Below are 21,265 nucleotides of genomic sequence, written 5' to 3' on the forward strand. Positions count from 1 at the left end.
ACCATTGCCTTAGAAGGTAGAAGGTTAGTACCTGAATAAGCAGAATGGGGCTACAGAATGAGAACAGCATCTTGCCTCCTAAGACTACCCTGGCCTCCAGGCTTGACTACGATATCAAAAGGTTTTCTCACTTTCACCATAGGAGAAAAGGATTTTGAGTTTTCACACAGCAAATCCTACCTATTTGAAGTGAATACGTTTAATAGGAATGATGAGCACCAGCGACTGACAAAAATGATGAAAAGGAGATGGCCACGTGAAGATTAGTGGGATAAAAATTCCAGAGAGAGAGAGCTCTGACTTTGACACAGGAACGACTGGGGCATTGTCAAGGAACTATATAAGATCAGTGAGTAGAATATAAGGATCCATTTAGAGAACGGAGAGAAGAGGGATCTCAAATGCAGGCAAGGTATTGTCAGTACATCTGTGTTCAGCCCTTCTTGAAACCCCAGACGAAATGCAGGCTATTGTGACTGCTTTAAAGTGATCCAAAGTTAAAACATTCTTTCAGGATATAGATAGCTCTTTTGTACCATAGAAGAGTTGAGCAATGTCTTTCCATGTTCTGAAAAGTTTTTGTATTGAGCTTCCATTTTTCCCTTAACTTTCAATTGTAGAATTCACTTCGGAATAACTTCTTGAATACTTCAGAGTATAGTACAACTTTATGTTTATTTATTTTTTCCATTTATTAACAGTGAAGAAAAAAATCCACAAAAATGTGATTATTTTGATTTTTATGAAAAACATAAAATGGTTTTATATTATTATAATAATGTGAATATTATAAAGGATCATAAAGTTCTTACATTTATATTTGTATAATCTGATAGGATTAATGACTGTATAAAGATCAATAGAATAAAGAGTATGACATTAGCTTTAGTTTTACATTTCTTATATTACAGTTGAAAGTTTTCCTGACTAGGTAATCCTGGTATCAAACTTTAATCGCTTGTCCTGATGAACTCTCAATAGAATAAAAAATCAGCTGAGCCTGCTAATAGAATCCGTCTCAGCGTTACTCAATATGAAGTAGCCTCCAAAATGATAGCCTTCCACTTCCATAAACTTGTTCTATTGGTTTCTCTGCTTATTTTATAGTTATTTAATCATTGTCTTCTTTTCCCCCCTAACTATATGTATTCTGTTATTTTTTTTAAATGGTTCTTGTCTTTTATAAGCATTTATCAGATAGCTATTAAAAGTCTAGTCAGACCTGGCATGGTGGTACTTGCCTGTAATCCCAGTGGATCAGGAGGCTGAGACAGGAGGGTTGCAAGTTCAAAGTGAGCCTCAACAACTTAGTGAGGCCCTAAACAACTTAGTAAGTCCCTGTCTCAAAAACAACACAATAATAAAAAAGACTGGAGATGTGGCTCAGTGGTTTAGCTTCTCTGGGTTCAATCCCTGGTGAAAAACAAACACACACACACACACAAAATAAATTAATTAATTAAAAAAAAAACTAATAGGGGACCAAGAATAAACAAATGCAAAGCTCGTCTCTCATGGATATTCAGCCCTGGGGCAGGGGTGCAGACAGATACAAAATAGTGAAAGTCAACCATGGTCATACGAGGTATTTTTTACTTTTGATCAGAGTTACTGATGCAGTGAAAGTGTTGGGTTGGAGAAGCAGGGCAGGAGGGAAGCTTCTTCAACTGAACCATGGGGGTTGGCTTCTCAAGGAAGATAAGGTTTAATTTCTTAACTGAGGACGGAAGTGAGAGAAATGACAACTGGAGGAAGATGAGGGTTCAGTTTTAGACAGAGAAGCAAAACCCTAAGGAGAGGAAAGGGTTGCACAGCTTTTTGAGAGAGGAGAGGGCTCAGGATGTGCTTGGAGAGGTAGAGGCAGTAGCAAGATGAATCAGAGAATTCCAGGGCAGGGGGAGGGAATTCTAAGGTGATGGGGAACAAAGTAGGACATCAAGCAAGAGGGCATTGTAAACTCCATGTTGCTCACATTGTAAGTTACAACACAGATTTTTAAAACTTTTTTAAATTTCTAAGTTCCCTGGGGAGAATGGACAGCTTAAATCTCACCATTTCTGAAAGAACCACTAGTTCTTCTGGGAAACAGGCGTGGTTCTTAGCATGAGAGTTAGCTGCCAACTGAAGTCCCTTGCTTCATCCAAAGTTTTCTCATGGCAGTTTTCACCTCTGTGTCCCTCAGTGTGTAGATCAAGGGATTCAGCATGGGAGTGGTGATTGAATCAGACACAACCATTGCCTCCTCTATGGGGTAAATAGCCACAGGTCTCACATACAAGAAAATACATGGCATGAAGAACAACATGACCACCATGAGGTGGGAGCCACAGGTGGAGAGGGCTTTATGCCTCCCTTCAGAGCTGTAAGACTTCAGGGAGCAGAGGATGGCTACATAGGAGGCGATTAGGGTGAGGAAGATGGTCATGCACATCATCCCACTATCGAGGATGACTAAGAGACCCAGAGTCGAAGTGTTCATGTAGGCAATTGTTAGTAAGTGGAACAAGTCACACATAAAGTGATCGATGACATTGGGGCCACAGAAGGGTATTCTGTACATGAAGAGAAGCTGTATTCTGGTGTGCATGGATCTGCCCACCGAGGCCCCTCCCACCATCAGGCAGCACACTCAAGGACTAATGATGCTGCTGTAGTACAGGGGCTTTCAGATGGCCACATAGCGGTCACAGGCCAACACGGTGAGCAGGATGATCCCCACACCTCCAAAGAAATGCTCTGCGAAGAGCTGGGTCATGCAGCCCTCGAGGGAGATGGCAGTGCTCTCAGAGAGGGAGTCCACAATTTGGGGGCAATGAGAGAAGAGTAAGTGACATCCAGAAAGGACAGGAATGTGAGAAAAAAGTACACAGGCCACCTCAGACTCTGACTTGTAATCATGGTCTCCACAATGAGTAGATTTCTCAGCACTGTGATCACATACATGATTAGGAATATAGCAGAAAATATTTTCCTTGGCTCCTGGTTCTTGGTAAGACCCAAAAGGATGAATTCTGTCACATTGTTCTGATTTCCCTTCTACCTGGTGTGTGTATGAGCTTTTCTTGGAAGCTGGGGCACCTACAAAAAAGCAACATATGGTTTATAGTTCATGATTAGTTGACTTCCTAGTTGATTTCTAGGACCCCAGGAACTTGTCTACTTATTACTAATTTGTTTGCCATCTAAGAATTTGACTTTCAGGAAAATGTGTTAAATATAGAATTTATAGATGCATACTTCATTAGTGAAAGTTTACCTTGTGTCTTTTCTGTTTTCAAATTATCCTTCCATGTTTAATTGGTTTCTCTTCCTCCTTCTGGCTTAAAGATTCTTATTAATAGTACCCTACATTTTTGACCACCTACCTCATTCCAAGCACTAGAATAATGATATGATTAGTTTTATCTTTCAGATGAAGACACTAACTCCAACAGAGTTTAGGAAACTTAGCAAAGGTTGCATAGCTAGTGAACAGTTCAGTCAAAATATGGACTGCATGTTCTAACTCCAGACTCAGTATGCTCCAACATCAGCGCGCTTTCTCTGTTACTGATGGAGCGATTATCCTGTTTTTTCTTTAAAACCACCTAGTGAAATGAATTATTCTTCTTGTGCTCTTTTTCAAAGGCATATTTTTATGGTTCACATATGAGGTGTTGCCCAAAAGGTGAAATGTTTGGTTCTGAGAGTTTTGATTTAATCAGTACATTAATTCCCTGATAGGGATTAACTGAGTGGTAACTAGTAGTAACTACAGGCAGGTAGGGTGTGGCTGGAGGAGACAGTGGTTCCTGAGGTCATGCCTTATGGTTTCTATTTTTTCTATGGTCTACAATGTCTCTCTCTCTCTCTCTCTCTCTCTCTCTCTCTCTCTCTCTCTCTCTCTCTCTCTCTCTCTCTTTCTCTCCTCTGGTGGCCCTGACCTAAGCCACTTTTTTTCTGTCAAATTCTTCTGCCATGATGTTCTACCTCACTTTGGGCTCCAGAGAATGGAGTCAGCCATCTATGGACTGAAATTTGCTGAAATCATTAGCCACCAAATAATCTTAAAAAAAAAAAAAAAAAAAAAAGGTCAAAACAAATATAGTATTGCAAATATACCTAAAAGTGGTGATTATATAATGCCCAACTAACATATTGTTTAATGATGAAAATTTAACCCAAGTTTTTCCTTTAAGTTTCTCTGTCCCCTAAATGCAGCAAAAGATTCCTGAACATGATTATGACAACTAAACAATTAGCTTGCAGGTTGATCTCCTTGTTGGGCACTGTGCCAGGTACGACAGGTGTATTACCTCATGTAAACTGGATGATACCACACGAGGTAGGAACCATTATTCCTCCCATGGGAAAGAAACCCTGAAACCTTGGAAGCTATGTTATAATTTTATAACTAGTGCTTTGTGGAGTCAGTGTTTTTATTACATAACTTGAATTTTTACCTATTGTATTCCATTATCAGAGAAGAGAAAATCACATTATGTGGTACTTCAGGAGAATTGCTACGATAACCAAGATGAAGCTGCAGTGGAAACATGGCTTGCCTTGCCAGGTATTTTTGTAGGAACTTTAAAGTGAAATGTAGATTATATCATGCCATGAATGAGGATGTGCTTGTTACTCTATGATCTACCTCAGCTCCATCCCTTACACAAAGCCCAGAGGATTCACAGGGGGCTTGAAGGCCCTGCATTACAAAAGCCTCTCCCTCTTGCCCCAAAACTAAGGCCTTTATTGCAACAACCTTTGTGATTCAAGGAGCACTAGTTCAGGAGTCAGTAAATGGAAAGTGGATCATATTCTAGGCTGCCTTCTTAGTGTAGTCTGTCACATGGCCACCCTGCTGGCTTCCCCAAGCCTTGCTTTACTCATCTGCAGTGTAAGGATGGCCCAGTGAGGAGTAGCAGCAGGAGTCTCTGTTCTCCTCAAACATAAACAGTCAGGGTTTTTTTTTCTGGTTTTTTTTTTTTTTTTTTTTTTTTTTTTTCCTTTAACAGTGATTGCTTAGGTCTCTGGGTAAGATTTCCTTAGGGGGTGGGTCATTGATGTTCACATGATGCAAAGGTCAATGCTCTGCATGGGAGTGGTTCCCTGTCTCCTTCTGGAATTTTCCCCTTAAGAGGATGGCTTCCCTAACTCCACCCTATTCTGTCCATCACAGAAGAAGCTCCTCCCAGTCCTTGCCCCCTTTAACCTGCATATTGTAAATATAGGAGAGTTGGGAGATCCGTTTGTGTAAAGAAAACCCATCAGCATCCTCCTCGGGCAGTCAACACTTTCCTCCTCCATGCAGGATGGGGCAGAGAAGACTTCACCAAGTTTCTACAGCAGTGCAATTAATACACCATAGCTATCATACTTGTATTGCCTCCTAATAATTAAGGGCAATGTGCAAAGGACTTTTTCCCACTTAATTATCATAGTCTTATGAAGTGTGTATATTTATTGACTGAATTTCACAAGCAGCAACTGAAGATGAGAGAAACTATAACCGCCTCACACTTACCAGAGTCTGGTTGCTATTTCTTTGGTAAGCAGGTCCAGTGAAACCATTAACTTGCTATATTGTCCTTTAGCATGTGTATTTCTAGACATGCCTGAGCTCAAACCAAAACAATAAACAGTACCTTGGACTCTTAGCTGTCTCACAGTGCATCAGTGAGGAGCTGTTCTTTGAAAAGTTGTTCTGGGAGGACAGGGATAATTATAATTAATGCTTTTCTTTTCACCAGTCCACTCCCTTGCTTTGCCTAAGCACTGACATCAACAGCAAGCATTTTAAAAATTTGCTGTACATGGCCCATTTCCTTAGCTATGAGGAAGAATTTGTGAGTTTAAAACAATGCCACTGTTATTGTCTCTGTCACTCCACTGCCACCAACACTAGCAGCCATTCTTGTAGATAGAGATATGACTAAATGAGGAAGCTATGTTTTGACACATAGTGAAATATTGAAAAAAAAAGATTTCAAAATAAAAACCATCAATCTAATTTAGTACTTAATATTATACATGTTTAAATTTTAAGGGAAACAATGCATTTTATTTTTTTGGTCAAAAATTAGAGGTCAATGGTATGGAAGGAGGGAGAGAAATTACTTTGTGGGCCTGTGTAAAGGAAAGAGAGAGATGGACAGAAATGGAAAGAGAGCGGGAGAAAAAGATATGTAAGCAAAGGGGGAGAGAAAGAGGGTATGTATGAAAGTGGGAGAAAGAGAAAAGAAAGGTTAAAGTAAAATTGAAAAAAATGCAGAAAAGTGTCTCTTAGTAACCATTTTCATGTAGGTATTACCTTTCTTCCTGCCTGTGAGAAATTTTGGAAATCATACAGTTTATTTTTCAATTTTTATTTTATTTTCTCTCTTAGAGGGGGTTTCATTGAAAAGGCAAATAGATAAAGAAAACATTGTATCAGTACATAGTGGAGTCTTAGCCACAAAGAAGAATGAAATTAATGAATGAATCATTTGCTGGTAAATGAATGGAACTGGAGAGCAACATGCCAAGGGAAATAAGCCAGACTCAGAAGTTAAGAAAAGAATGTTTTCTCTCATGTATGGAGCTACAGAGAAATGAAGAAAAGAAAAATAAAGAGAGGCTCTTGAAAGCAGAAGGGAGAACTGGGCAGTAGACAAAGTGGGATCAAGGGGGAAAGAGGAGGGTGAGGAAGGAGAGGAACTGCAGAATGAAATTGACCAAACTGCTAGATACATGTATGAATATGTCACCCTTCCACTTATAGGCACTGCTATAATGCATCGATCAAAAAATAAATAATAAAGAAAAATTAGTAAATTAAAGATGGGATATCATGGAAAGGAGGTGGGAAAGTATAGGGAAATTACTTGATATTAAAATAACAAATCATGTCACATGCATTTATAAATATGTCAAAATCACTACAGTTATGCATAATTATAATAAGAAAAAGAAAGTAATCTGATCTAACACAAGTTTAAGCACAAATATAAACTGAAGTCCTTCAAGTTCCTTTTCCAGAGATTTAGTAACATTTATAGATAAAGTAAACAAGTGTTGAGTATGAATGATGGACATACTTTAGAATAACAGGTATATATGTACCTAAATGAAATTAATACAAATCAATTCAATTAATCATACTTTTCAGGTAATCTCTATGCTACAATTCTACACAATGATTAAACCTACCTATTAAATACTTAGATGAATAAGAATATTGTTAGAGTGTAGGTTTTATAGATGTTCAAAAGTGGAGACTGTAAAATTCTGAGGTCATCTGTGATCATATCACATCCAAATTTCATTCACATGAAGTAAACTTCTTCAAAGAATCCAAGGTGAAATTATTTCAGCTGGCTTCTTCTAACTGTAAAGGAAAGATACCTAGGGAACAGGGGGAAAATCATCTATCAATTCAATCTTGGTCAAATTCATAGAACTAGGATATTTTTATTGCTTTCCAAGAAAGATTTAAAGCAGAAGTTTTACAACTCTCTGAGCCTAATAAGGAAATAAACTTCCTGGTCACCAAGGGATTTGCCTTCTCTCCAATTAAGGAACAACTGCTGAAGTGTTAGCTAAGTAGAGCCTTCACTAATGCATTTCATCTCCACTTTCAAATTTCTGTGGTCTATTTTCAAATGAAAGCAGAATGTCTTCATCCATCCTTCTTAGGAGGCACATCAGAGTATACACCCTGCTCTGAGTGCCAGACCTGGGCTGTAAGAGCACATAGTGGCCATTGAGGGGTGATGACACAGCACCATTTGTCACTGGGGTTGCACCCCTTGAGACTGGTTCTACCTGAAGGAGGTGCAGATCTCTAAGCCAAGCCTTCTTACCCACCTAGGTTTCTAATGGGGTATTCTCATGGGCAGGAGTGCCCCTGGGGTCAAACCAACAGGCATCTCCACAGGCCAAAATCTATATCTCAGTGTTAACTCTTTGTTCATTAGCTCCTTTGCTGTGATCTGAACCTCATTTACATGATGACCACAATCTTAAAGTGACTAGAATATATGAATTGGAAGGGACCTGAGTCAAATATCATGTCTATAGTCCATTTCTCACTCAGGAGGCATACTTGAGCCCAAAAGGTTGCCATTGTGATCAGAACATTTTTGTCCAGGTTTAAAAATTATTTAAATCATTTTCAGTTAGTTAAGAATGTCATTTGCAAATAATATTTTACCATTTTCAAATGTTTATTCCTTCCAGTCATAAATTTGCCTAATGGAGTTATTGAGTTGACATTTACCTTAAATTAAATTAAAATCCAGATGTCCCATCATCAGTGTCTGGTTGTGATGTACCCAGTTTGCTCCTCAACTTACTGATCTACAACCCAATGTACCCCAAATCTGCTGCTGACTATGATAAAACCAGTAACTATTCATTCTCATAAATCAGTTCTTTCTTATGAGTTTTCCTTAAGTTAGCTGACCTACACTAACTTTCCAAAAACCTAAGGAATAAAGCCCATGAACCTTAACAAAAGCACAGTCTCATATGTCCTCTTATTCTTGATCCCCAGTTCAGTGGTTGGGATCTCTGCTACCCCTGGACTTGCTTTCCATCTTCTATGGACACTGCTAACCTCTCTAGGACCTGTGAATAATAATTTTCTTCTGTTGCATTAATCTTGTTGTCAATTTCTGACTGTTTTTCCTCTGACACACACATGCACACCCCAATCTGACTTTTTCCTGCTCAGGACCCTCTTAAATGGTGGCTACTATGGCAGTAAAACTCTGGACATAAATGGGACCAGAGTCCGAAGGATATCTCACGGTATGAATTTCTCTATGAGGGACACCAGCGCATAGTCAGAAACCTAGGCATTAGGGGATCTTTCAGGATAAAGAAGTTCCCATGAAGGGTGTGTTGTAAATATTCACAAGCAAATCCCTTGGGGGTGCAACTGGAGGGCTGTGGCCCTTCTCATGATAGAGTTGAAGACAAAGAAATCATGACCATAGAAGCCAACAGCCCTTCACTCCACCAGATTTCATTCACATTAACTCCTGTATGCTCAACTTATGATCATCTCAATTTTCAGAACCTAAATCTTTCAGAGTGGGCACAGTCTTTTATATGGACTTCTTTTTTAATTAATCACATTTCATGATCACTGGAGCCACTTAGAAAAGACATAGTATTACCTATTCATGATGGGGGAAAATAAGGAGTAATACACAAATATCTATTTACTTCTTGAAATCTCCAGTCGAGCAAGTAGAGTGCCATATCATCTAAGAATCTACCATTAGCTGGCTTTTTGTTTTTTTAAATTAGTCGATGTATTATCGACTGTATATCTTTTCCAAAATGTAAATAGGATAATGGAGGAAGACTTTTCACTGGGAACAAAACCATCAGTTTGCTTTGCCCTTTGACAAGAGGAAATGAGGATGGGCAAACTGCAAAGCTGGTGATCACTTGAGAGTTAAGTGGAAACATAGTCATCCAGAAATTATAGCACAAAAGATGACTTTGACACTGTGGCCTAAGGTCATCCCTGCATTTCATTATCTCAGAACCATGTAACATATCAATTTAACATTGTGGAAAGAACACAGGCACTGTCCTAAAGACATGGTAATCAATTATTCTCATATGACCTGTTTTCCTACACATGTAAAATGAGATATAAAACTAACTCATAATCCTGTTGCAAAATTTTAGAGTTAAAAGCTTGAATAGGAGAAAAAACTTGCAAACCATATACCTGATAAGGAGTTAATACCAAACATAAAAGGAATGCCTACAACCTAATAGTAAATCAATAAATACCAAAGAAACAACATTTTAGATATCCATAAAAAACTTGATTAAAAAGTGGGCAAAGAAATTGAATAGATATTACTCTAAGGAAGACATAAGTAGCCATGTTCAATATGAATAATCATCAGGGAAATGCAAATCAAATCAATGTGATATCCCTTCATACAAGTTAAAATGTCTATTATCCATAGAAAGAAGAAGAAAAATATAAACATGAAGAAGACAAAGATGAAAACAAAGAGAAGGAAAGAAAGAAGAGAAAGAAAAAAGGAAAGAAAACATGTTGAGCCCTTGTGAATTGTTTTTGGGCATGCAAATTGGAATAGTCATTATGGAAAAAAATATGGAGTTTTCTCAAAAATTAAAAAAAAATATTTCAGTAGCTCTATTTGTGGGAATTTATCCATGATATTGAAATCAGTTTCAATGAGCCTTACTCACAATAGCCAAGAGCTTCAATGGACCTGAATGCCCATTGGATGAATGGATGAGGAAAATGTGGTATGGATACATATAATGGAATATTGTTCATCCATTCAAAGGACATCCTGTCATACTACAACATGGATGAATATTGAGTCGGTTATAAAAGCACAAATGCTTCACAGTCCCACTTATATGAATTGTCTAAAGTAGCAAAACTCATTGAAACAGAAGGTAGTAGGGGGAATGCGGGGGGTTAGGGTAAGAGAGAATTGGGAAATGCTATTCAATAGGTACAAAGTTTCAGTTGTTCAGTATGAAAATGCTCTAAAAATCTGTTGTCTATGATTAAGTTTATAGTTATCAGTTACATACTCTTCAATAAAAATTTTGTTACAAGTGTGGTTCTCATCTTATGGTTTGCATATTAAGTGCTGCCGAAAGACTTATGTATTAAAGTTTTTTTTTTTTTTTTTTTCCCCCAAATTCAGCAGTTTCCTGAAATAGACATTTGGGGAAGTGATTGGATCATAAGGGCTCTGACCTCATCTGCAGATTAACATATTGAGGGATTCATAGTTGATGGAATTGGGAGGTGGTGGAATCTGTAGGGGATGGGCCACAGTTGAAGGAAGTAGGTCACTGTGGTGTGGCCTAGAAAGGCACATCATTCACCTGGCCCCTCCCCACACCCCACTGTCTCTGTTTCCAAGCTGCCACAAGTGAGCTGCTTTCCTCCATTCTCAGGCACACCCATCTGCCATGATGTTCTGCCCCACCTCAGGTCCAGAGCAATGAGGTTAGTCAACCATAGGCTGAAACTTCTGAAACCATAAGCTAGAATGATTCTTTCCTCTTTTAAGTTGTGTGCCAGGTGTTTTGGTGACAGTGATGAAAAACTGTCAAGCTCATCTAACATTATGCATTGAAAGAAAGGGAGAGTTCAAAGGTTTGTAAAGCACATTCCAAAGAGCCTGGCTCATGGGAGTACTGAATGAAATTTTGTTCATCCCCTTGGTTAAGTATCCACATGAGATCACATTTCTTAATGGAATGTGCAGGTTTACCCTGTGTTATTCCAAACAGAGTTGTATGCTTCTTAATATGCATTGTTTATTTTCTCCCTTTGGAATGATTTCCTTGTAAAGTACCAGATGTCTTGGATGACCATTGCACTCTTGAGGAGTTCTGTATCATACGCAAAAAGAGAGACTTGATTCCGTAAGTAAATTCATGAACTAGAAACCTTTTATCCTGAGATTGTCAAAATTACTTATGTGGCCTCCTGGTGTCCTATCATTTACAGATTTGAGTTTTGTGTGTGTGTGTGTGTGTGTGTGTGTGTGTGTGTGTGTGTGTATGTGTGTGTGTATCTCAGTTGTAATTATTTTAGCACCTTCCTCATTGGGTTCTTGGCATTTCAGTAAGACCCACATTCATTAATATTTTTGTTAAACTTACTTATGCTTTGGATTGAATAAAATTTTTCCAATTATTCTCCAAAGCTGACACTTGCCCTTGGTTGTATATCAACCTCCCTAGCAGGAAGTTACACTCACCATGATAAGAAATATTTTATTCCATTCATTTTGTACTATAATTAAATATTTATAATAAATTTATTTGTAAATATAAATGTTTTACAAATATTCATATAAATAAAATATTTACATTCATTATTACATATTTATATTTATTTCATATACATATGCTCATATTTATTATTTATTTTTATTGACAAATAAAAATTTTATTTACTTATTATGAACAACATGCTGTTTTGAAACATGTTCATATTGGGAATTGACAACATTGAATTAAATGATTAGGGTATGTGTTACCTCATATTCTTATTTCTGTTGCATCTAATTTTCAGCAACAATTGCAACTATCATCACCTTTGAATTGTTCAATTATTGCTTATAATATTCTTCAGGATTTATAATTTCTAAAACTAAGTGGAACTGCTCTAAAACTAATCAGTACAGCTATTCTTAAGCCTGCAGTTACCCAGCAGTGGGAATGCCACTAGTGGATCTTCAACAGATTCAAAAGAGGTTGAGAGACACATGGAAGTTTTGGGAAAATAAGAATATTTAACAGAAAGTATAAAGTTCAGGGAATCTTTACATGTTCCGTTCTGAAGTGTCTATTTTTAATTTCCATGACAAACCATTATTGTTAGAAGACACAGAGTTTGGCGTGCTGTGACAACTTTGTCAAGATTTTCCAACAAGTTGGTCAAATTATTATTTCATGACTAAAAATACAATTGCATTTGGATTAGCCGAATGTAGGGAGATAAACACACCAAATAAAGTTGTTTATCAACAAGCAGAATATTGGAGTTTGAAGTTAAGAACTAGAATGCTTCATCTACTCCTTAGGCTGTGGGAACTTGGGCATAAGCAACACAGTTTATAGGCAGCAGCGTTCTGTAGTAATAGGCAGGGAGACTATGTGAGTCCAGATGCTGGTGGATAGATGGGTGGTAGGTGTTTTGGAAGTTCTTGGAGTGCACACCTGCAATCCCAGTGACTCAGGAGGCTGAGGGCAACAGGACTGCAAGTTCAAAGCCAGTCTCAGAACTTTACCAGAACTTGTCTCAAAATTTAAGAAAAACAAACAAACAAAAAAAAAGGGGTAAGTGATATGGCTCAGTAGATAAGCACCCCTGGGTTCAGTGTCTGGTATAAAGGAAAGGAAGGAAGGAAGGAAGGAAGGAAGGAAGGAAGGAAGGAAGGAAGGAAGGAAGGAAGGAAGGAAGGAAGGAAGGAAAGAAAGAAAGAAAGAAAGAAAGAAAGAAAGAAAGAAAGAAAGAAAGAAAGAAAGAAAGAGAAAGAAAGAAAGAAAGAAAGAAAGAAAGAAAGAAAGAAAGAAAGAAAGAAAGAAAGAAAGAAAGAAAGAAAGAAAGAAAGAAAAATTCTGTTCTGATTGGCTCAAGGTATCTCTATGATTTAGAAAGCGATGTCATCGGTTGGGCTTGAAGAAAAAGGCAGGCACTATTGAAGTGTTAAAGGTAGAACCAATGATGTGAAACAGTCCTTTCAGATTGGACCAAGGGTATGATCATGCTTTAGCAGCTTTAAGAGCTCACAGGAGACCCAGGTCATGATTCTAATATGAGACCAGTTATTGTCCCAAAGTAATGCTCACAGAATTAAACTCAACTTTTTCAAAAAAGCACACAATCTATTATCATTTTCTGAAACCAGGTAAATCGGTAAAATCTTTGAATAAGTTTGAAGCTGAGACTTGGCTTCGTATTTGACTTGAGCGCCACCTAGCGGTAATCACATAAGGGCTAAATTAATCAAAAGGCTAGTAAAACTTCAGAAATTAACAGGGTTATTCTCATCTGATCAGGGATTAGAGGGCATGATTTGTTTCATTTCCTATTTAGGAAATCATGTTGAAGCACTTATTATATCATATTCTTAATTAATTTATCCACAAACGTGGTAAATTTCTACTTTAAAAGATGTATTGGCAACTTTCTCAATAACAAAGCTCCATTTTCCCTTCTGGTTAAGAGTCTTTCTATTTTTCTCTAAAAAGTCTGAACACTGTTGGGCTTCAACTGAGAATAAGTGGCCTTTCTTGCACCTTTCCAATTATCTTAAATCTGGAAGCAACCTAGTACCAAAGCAACTGCTGCTGCCCTGGGAACACATCTGCTTCTGATTTTATCCTATGTATTTGTTTTCCAATCTTCCTATAATTAACAAAATTCCTCCACTGTTTTGTAGCTATTGATGTAAATATGGTTCCAATCCGTTTTCACTGAAGAGATTGCTAGAGACACCTTCCTCACATGCTTTCATTTTCTCCCAGAACACTACAATTCTAGGATCCCAGCCAACCCATTAACTTCTGTTTACCCCAGGATTCTAATCTCAGAGGTTTCTAATCTCAGAGGACAGGCAGTTACCTAAGCAGATGGAGATCTGTCAAAGCATAATTATTTAGTATGAAGCTTTCCTTAAAACTGACTTTTTTCCCTTTAAGGTAAGGATGGTTTTGAAAAATTGATGCTCATTCTCATAGTTCATGAGGTTTTAAAATTGATAAATACCTCATGGTCTCATGTTTATGTGGAATCAAAAAAGTTGAACTCATAGAACAGAATAGGGTGTGGTTTCCAGAGTCTGACAGTGTTGAGAGTGTACTGGAAACCTGAAGATACTGGGTAAAGGATACCAAGTGTTAATTCAACTGTAGGAACAAGTTCTGGTGATCCATCGCATAGTGTGATGAGCTAAATAATGTGTTTCAAAATGATAAAAAATGAATTTTAAATGGTCTCACCCACAGAAACTACAGGGTAAGGTAAAGGACTAGGTATGTTAATTGTGGAATTTGATCATTTCACAATGCATGGAAACTCCACATTTAACTCGATAAATCCTACAATTTGTGTTTTTCAATTGAAAATAAAAACTTAAAACTATAAAAAGCTCAATTTTTAACTCTTGTTTGGAACTGTATTAAAAGAGGTGATACACCTAGTTTTGTGTATCCAGTGGATATTACAATTTGGATATTTAGCTGGGCACTGTGGGGCACACATAGGATCCCAGCTACTTGGGCAACTGAGAAAGGAGAGTTGAAAGTTCGAGGTCAGTCTGGAAACTTTTCAAGATCTTGTTTCACTAATAAAAATATAAAGGAGGGCTGCGTATGTAGCTTGGTGTTAGAGTGCCCATGGGTTCAATCCCCAATACCACAATTACTTATAAATTTGCTTTTAATATTTGGTATGTGGTTGGGAGAATACTTGATAGACATTCCTCTATTTTGTGACAATATTTTTATATTTTTAAAGGCAAAGTGAGAGAATCAATGTTGACTTCAGCTGACAGAGGCATAGTATCTGCATTCACACCATCATTTACTTATCCAGCCTCGAATTCCTTTCAGCAGATGCAGATTTCCATTTAGAATCATTTCCCTTGTGATTAGAGGACCCAGTCAGCACATCTTGTCGCACAGCCTGGTGCGGGTGTGTTCCTTGACTTTGCATGTCAGAAAGTCCTTATCTCACCAGATTCTTGGAAAGACTTATCTGCTGGGTACTGATTCTAGGTTGACAAATTCATCTGAGTGCTACAGAGATGCTGGTCTTCTCGCTTCTGGTTTACATGTTTCTTCAGAGAATTCCATGCACTTCTCAGTGTTATGCTGCTGTACCTGAGCTATCCATTCTCCTTGCCTGCTTTAAATTTTTTTTTTTTTTTTTCTAATCGTCGTTTTACCATTTATTATGACATGCCTTAAAATGTATTTCTCTTCCTAGTTTATGTGCTTGGGACTTATTGGTTTGTTGAATCTGTGGTTTTATAGTTTTCATCAAATTTTGGATAAGACCATTATTTCCTGTTATTCTTTCCTTTCTCCATGCTATTCTTTGAGGATTTTGATGACAGCACTCATGTTAGGTTTGTTTGATATTTTCCCACAACCCACTGATGTTCTGTTCATTTGTTTTTCAGTTCATTCTTTTTTCTTTTTCAATGTTTTAATTTTACAGGATTTCTATTACTATATCTTAAATTTTACTGATCTTTTGGCTTCAGGGACCAGGCTTCTGCAGTGGCCAAGTTTATGCTCATCTGCCATCAAGTGCTTTTTAATTTTTTTTTGTATAATTTATTGCTATAATTTGACCTTGGAAGTTCTTATATTTTTCTTATCTCTGCATATTATGCTCACCCTATTTTTTATTTTTCTCAAAAATATTGAACAAAATGTGTTTTAATGCACTCATTTAAAAATTCTGTAATCACCATCATTGTTGCACTTATTTGAAATTATTGAATTTTCTCCTTATTACAGAGTATGTATTCCTGCTTCTTTGCATACTTGAAAAAAATATTTTTGTATGCTAGACATTATGAATTTTACATTGGTAATGGAGTACTATCAATATTCTACAGCTTAATTAAACAGGACTAGAAGAGTGTTTATTTTATGCAAAATTTCCTCCACTACTGAGACCAGACATTTCTGAATGCTCTATTTTGTACACTGTGAATTATGAAATTTTCCATTCTGTTGAGCAGAAAGTACAAGTTGATCCATGTCCTGTGTGAGTACCAGGATTTGTTCCATTTAAAATTAACTAATCTTTCCTGATTCAAAGATATCAAAATCCTCAGTTTATCAACTCTCCATAAATTAACCCACATACTAAAGAGTTCCCTAGAAAAATCATTAACAATATATGTTTTAATGGACTGAAAGTAAACACTAATATTGAAAAATAAATATTCAAAGCATGGACAATTTCAGATAAAAAAATGGGGAAAAGATCTGTGAGATGTGACCATTTATCACAAAGCTATAATAATTATAAAAATGTTGTGTTTACAATACAGCATACATACACCTCAGTGCAAGTGAATGCAGACCCCTGAGATGGACCATAAGAGTTAGTAGATGTTAGAAATCATTGGAAAAATTTTGTATTGTATTGAATACTTCAAAACAGCTGAAAAAGCTGGGTGCAGTGGCACACGCCTTTAATCCCAGTGGCCTGGGAGGCTGAGGCAGGAAGATCACGAGTACAAACACAGCCTGAACAAGAGCCAGGCCTTAAGCAACTCAGTGAGACCCTGTCTCTAAATAAAATACAAAAAATAGGGCTGGGAATGTAGCTGAGTGTTCAAGTGCCCATGAGTTCAATCCCCCCCCCATAAAAGGGGGGAAAAGGATTTTGAACGTGCTCCCTACCAAAAATAATGGGAGTTACTGTCCCCCCCAAAAAAAAGGGGGGAAAAGGATGTTGAACGTGCTCCCTACCAAAAATAATGGTAAAGGCATGAGATGATAGATATGCCAAATATGCAGGTTTGGTTGCTGTTTTCCATATATGTTTACTGAAACATCACACTGTATTCCATAAATATGAACGATTATGTGTCAATTAAAAAAAGGATAGAGAACAGTGGCACATACCTGCAGTCTCAGTTACCTGGAATGCTGAGACAGGAGAATTACAAGTCCCAGGCCAGCTGAACAGTTTAGCAAGATCCTGCCTCAAAATAAAAAGGAGGAACTGGGAATGTGGTTCAGTGGTGAAGCATCACTGGGCTCAATCCCACAGCTAAATCAACAAATAATAGCAAAAATGTTAATAAATACACAAAATCATATTTTTATAGCTAATAAAACTAGCCAGTGATTTTATTTCAACTTAAAATATTTAATTCACTTTAGTCAGGGTTTCTTCCAGAAAAAGCATTTTTGGGAAAATTTTTCCATTGTATAATGTTTTAATCGGCTTTTTCATTTCTGGGACTGAACACCCTACAGAGACAATTGGAGGAGGAAAAGATTATTTGGTTTATGGTTTCAGAAGTCTCGGTTCATAAATGGCTCACTTCCACAGCCCTGGGCTGGCATAAGGCAGAACATCACAATGGATGGGCATGGCGAGGAAAGAGGTCAGAACATGGCAATCAGGAAGCAGACAGAACTCCACTCATCAGGGTGAAAAATATGAAGTCATGCCCCCAGAGGCCACATCTCCTCCAGCCACATCCTATCTGCCTTCAGTTACCACCCAGTTAATCCTTATCAGTGGATGAATCCACTGACTAGGTTAACTACATTACAACTCTCATAATCTTCCTTTTACTTTGATTGCTCTTCCATCATCCCACACATGAGCTTCTGGTGGACATATACTATCTAACCCATAACATTCTATCTCTGACCCCCAAAAGTTCATGCCCATCTCACAGTGCAAATATATCCAGAATATTTTCAAGAATCCCTGTGGTCTTAACAGTTACAGCATTACACAAATGTCAAAGTCCAAAGTTTCCTGAGCTTTAAGGCAAACTCTTATAAAAATCACAAGCAAATTAAATACATTCAAAATTTAAAGGTACAGAGTAAATATTTCCATTCCAAAGATTGAAATGAAGGTATAGAAAGGACAGCTAAGATCAAAGCAAGTTTGAGATCCAAATGGGCAAACAAGTCCTGGAGCTCCATATCCAGCACTTGGGGCATCTGGCATTTTTTTTAATTATTATTTTTTTTAATTTATCTTTTAATTTTTTACAGACTGCATTTTGATTCATTGTACACAAATGGGGTACATTATTTCATTTCTATGGTTATATACAATTGTCTCTCCAAAAGTCTTTTACAACTCTGCCCTGTGGACTTGCAGGTTGTATCTTATATGGTCTCTTCTTCACTGGTTTTTGCTTGATTACTGCAAATTTTCCCAACAATTGTTCTAAAGTATTAGCATGTTTTAATCTCAGGGGCATCCACTGTAGCTTAGGCTTTTTTCTCACATCTTCATTCATCATTTTCTCAGGGGCTGCCTGGAGGGACTTCTGGCCTTTATTTTCCCTGATCTACCAGGCCTTTTTTTTGAAATCTTAGTGGAAGCCTCCATAATTCCCTAACTGTAGCATCCTAAATCCTGCAGAATCAGCATCACATGGTTGATGCCAAGGTCTGACACCATCTTGAGCAGTACTCAAATCTCCTGATACCATGCCTTTAGCATCCTCTGAGTGCCTGGGAAACAGAGCACAGTGAAAGAACTTAAGCACCCCTTTGCAAGCCAGGTGCCCCCATATTCTTTTCACAAAGGAATTTTTTACATTTGCATCCTTGAGTCTGAAACTGGTGTGGTCTTGTCAATTCCTGAGACTTCCAAGTCATCTTTCCTATTGTTTCTGGATAACATATTTAGCATCACTTTAGTGGCTGTAATCCCTTTACCAACCACATCTTCCTTAGTCCCAGTATTACTCATAGTCTTCTGACTGACTTCAGGATTTTCAAATCTCTCTGATCTGCTTTCTGCTCCTGATTATCACAGTAAACTTGGCTAAAAGCCACCAACAATACCCAAGTCACTGAATGAATTGTATGCTGCCAAGAATTTTCTTTCACCAGATCAGTCTATTGCCTTCCAAGTCATGGAAAAAAATGTAGACATCTTCTTTGCCAGAATGTAACACAAATGGTCTCTAGTTCTGTTTTCAATAGAGTCCTCCATCTCCTCTAAAATCTCATGAGTCCAGTTGTTAATATCCACAGTCCTATCAGCTTCTGTCTTTTTAAGCTTCCACCAGAATTACACATTAACCACTGTTTACAGCATTCTAAAACTTTTCCAGCTTGCATCTCTAAACTTTTCAAAATTTCTTTCCCCACAAACCAGCTTCAAACACTTCTGAACCCCCTGGTCAGGTTTGTCACCACAATCATCTCACTTCTCAGTACTCATTTCTGATTTAGTCAGCTTGTTTGTTCCTGTGACACAAAGGACTGACAAGAACAATGTAGAAGAAGAAAAGATTATTTGGGACTCATGGTTTCAGAGGCGATATCTGTACATAGAAGGCTGATTTCATAGTTCAGGGCCTCAGGATAGGCAGAACATCATGGTGGACACGTGTTGGAGGAAAGCTGTTCTGGACATGGCAATCAGGACCAGAGAGAGCACCACTCACCAGGGACAAAATATAAAGCTCAAAGTGGTCATTGCTCTCCAGCCTCACCCTACCTTCATTCACTGTTAATTCATATCAGTGGATTAATCTGCTTATTATGTTACAACTCTCACAATCTAATTATTTCACTGAACATTCTTGCGTTGTTTGACACATGAGTTTTTAAGGGATGCATCATATTTAAACCATAATAGATAGTGATCAGTTAAAAATCAGAATATTCACTCTGCCATCTCACATTATCAGAAAGAAAAAAATACTGAAAGGATTCACAACAGCACACATGATAAATTGTTTTTAAAAATAATTCAGAACTAATTTAAAATTGATAATAATACAATTAGAAAATCAAGTTAACTAAGGTCATTGATAAATCTTAATTCCAGATAACCAAAACTGTCACATTGACAGGTGAAGTAGAAGCAAAAGTGACTAAGTATATAATGAATGACATTTGCTTCTATACCAAGAACCCATAGGTCCTGAGGTTAAATTACATAAAATTTTTGTCAAAGCTTATATGAAAACAACCAAGAATAAACTCATAACAAATGATTCCAAATCCAACCAAAGTTCATTCTGACAGCAATTTCATTATGCGTTCCTGTAATCTAGTGAGGGAAGCTCTAATACCATGTTCCTAGAGGCCTAGGACCTGGAACATCTGTTTCACAGAGGTGATTCCAGACATCACAGTAAGTGGTTAACTTGACCATATCCACTAATCTTATGGTGGGCTCCCTATGCACTAAACAGTATTGTCTAGTGTTACACAGCAAGGATAGAAATCCAGACAATCATTGACTCTTCAGTATCATAACAATAGTTGAAAACCTTAAGTCAATATGTGGTAAAGCATGCTGTGCTGAGAATTAATCAAGAGATAATATCCTGGAAATATTTATGGATACTGAAACTAGTACACAGAGCATTTCTGTATCCATGAATAAAATGTTTGTTTTCTTCCTTTTTCCAAATACTTTATTTTCTTCTTTTTTAATTTATTTTTTAAGAGTTCAATTTATTCATTCATTTATTTTTAAGTTGATCCAGTATTCTTCTTCCAAATTCTTCTTAATCCTCTTACTGTGTCTTGCCCTCTCCTGGAAATATTTTCCAACATCTCTGGAGAAATTTACCTAGATCCTTTATCAATGGTCACCATTTTCTAGAGATGTCCCAAGAAACTCTGCAAACAAATAGAAAACAAAAATATTATTAAGAGGTGAATTTTATATACTTTAATGGATCATACATATATGTGTTTTAAAAACCTTAAAGAACTATGCCATAAAGATTGAAAATTTTTATTATTTTGAGGCAAAAGAAAAAAGTAGAATTTCATTCTATAGTAATCAAGTCTGAGATTAAAAATAAAAAGTAAAAGAGAATTAATTGTGCAGTTTCATTTTGCTGTGTGATCCCAAACATTCTATTCCTGACTGATTTACGGTCAGTAGTAGCTGTGACTATCAGGTCTGTGTTTAATTTTGGAAAAAATATTAGTGTTATAATTATTGATATTATAAGAATATCAATCTGGTCAATGTTTGATATTAAAGATAAAACCAAAGTGGAAAAAAGCAACAAAT

The 21,265-nt window shown here is 37.1% G+C and overlaps 1 pseudogene across 1 annotated transcript in view; it reads right to left on the minus strand.

The window, feature by feature from the left end:
- Nucleotides 1–2,110: 2,110 nt before the first annotated feature.
- Nucleotides 2,111–21,265, minus strand: part of LOC306639782 (olfactory receptor 4C6-like) — a 46,438-nt pseudogene continuing 27,283 nt past the window's right edge. The window contains exons 2-3 of the transcript in view: nucleotides 2,689–3,036; nucleotides 2,111–2,628 (exon numbers count right to left, since the gene is read on the minus strand). The product of the transcript in view is annotated as an olfactory receptor 4C6-like (transcript). The remainder of the gene's footprint in view (nucleotides 2,629–2,688; nucleotides 3,037–21,265) is intronic.

This window comes from Sciurus vulgaris (assembly GCF_902686455.1).
Source record: "Sciurus vulgaris genome assembly, chromosome: 11".
Lineage (NCBI taxonomy): Eukaryota > Metazoa > Chordata > Mammalia > Rodentia > Sciuridae > Sciurus > Sciurus vulgaris.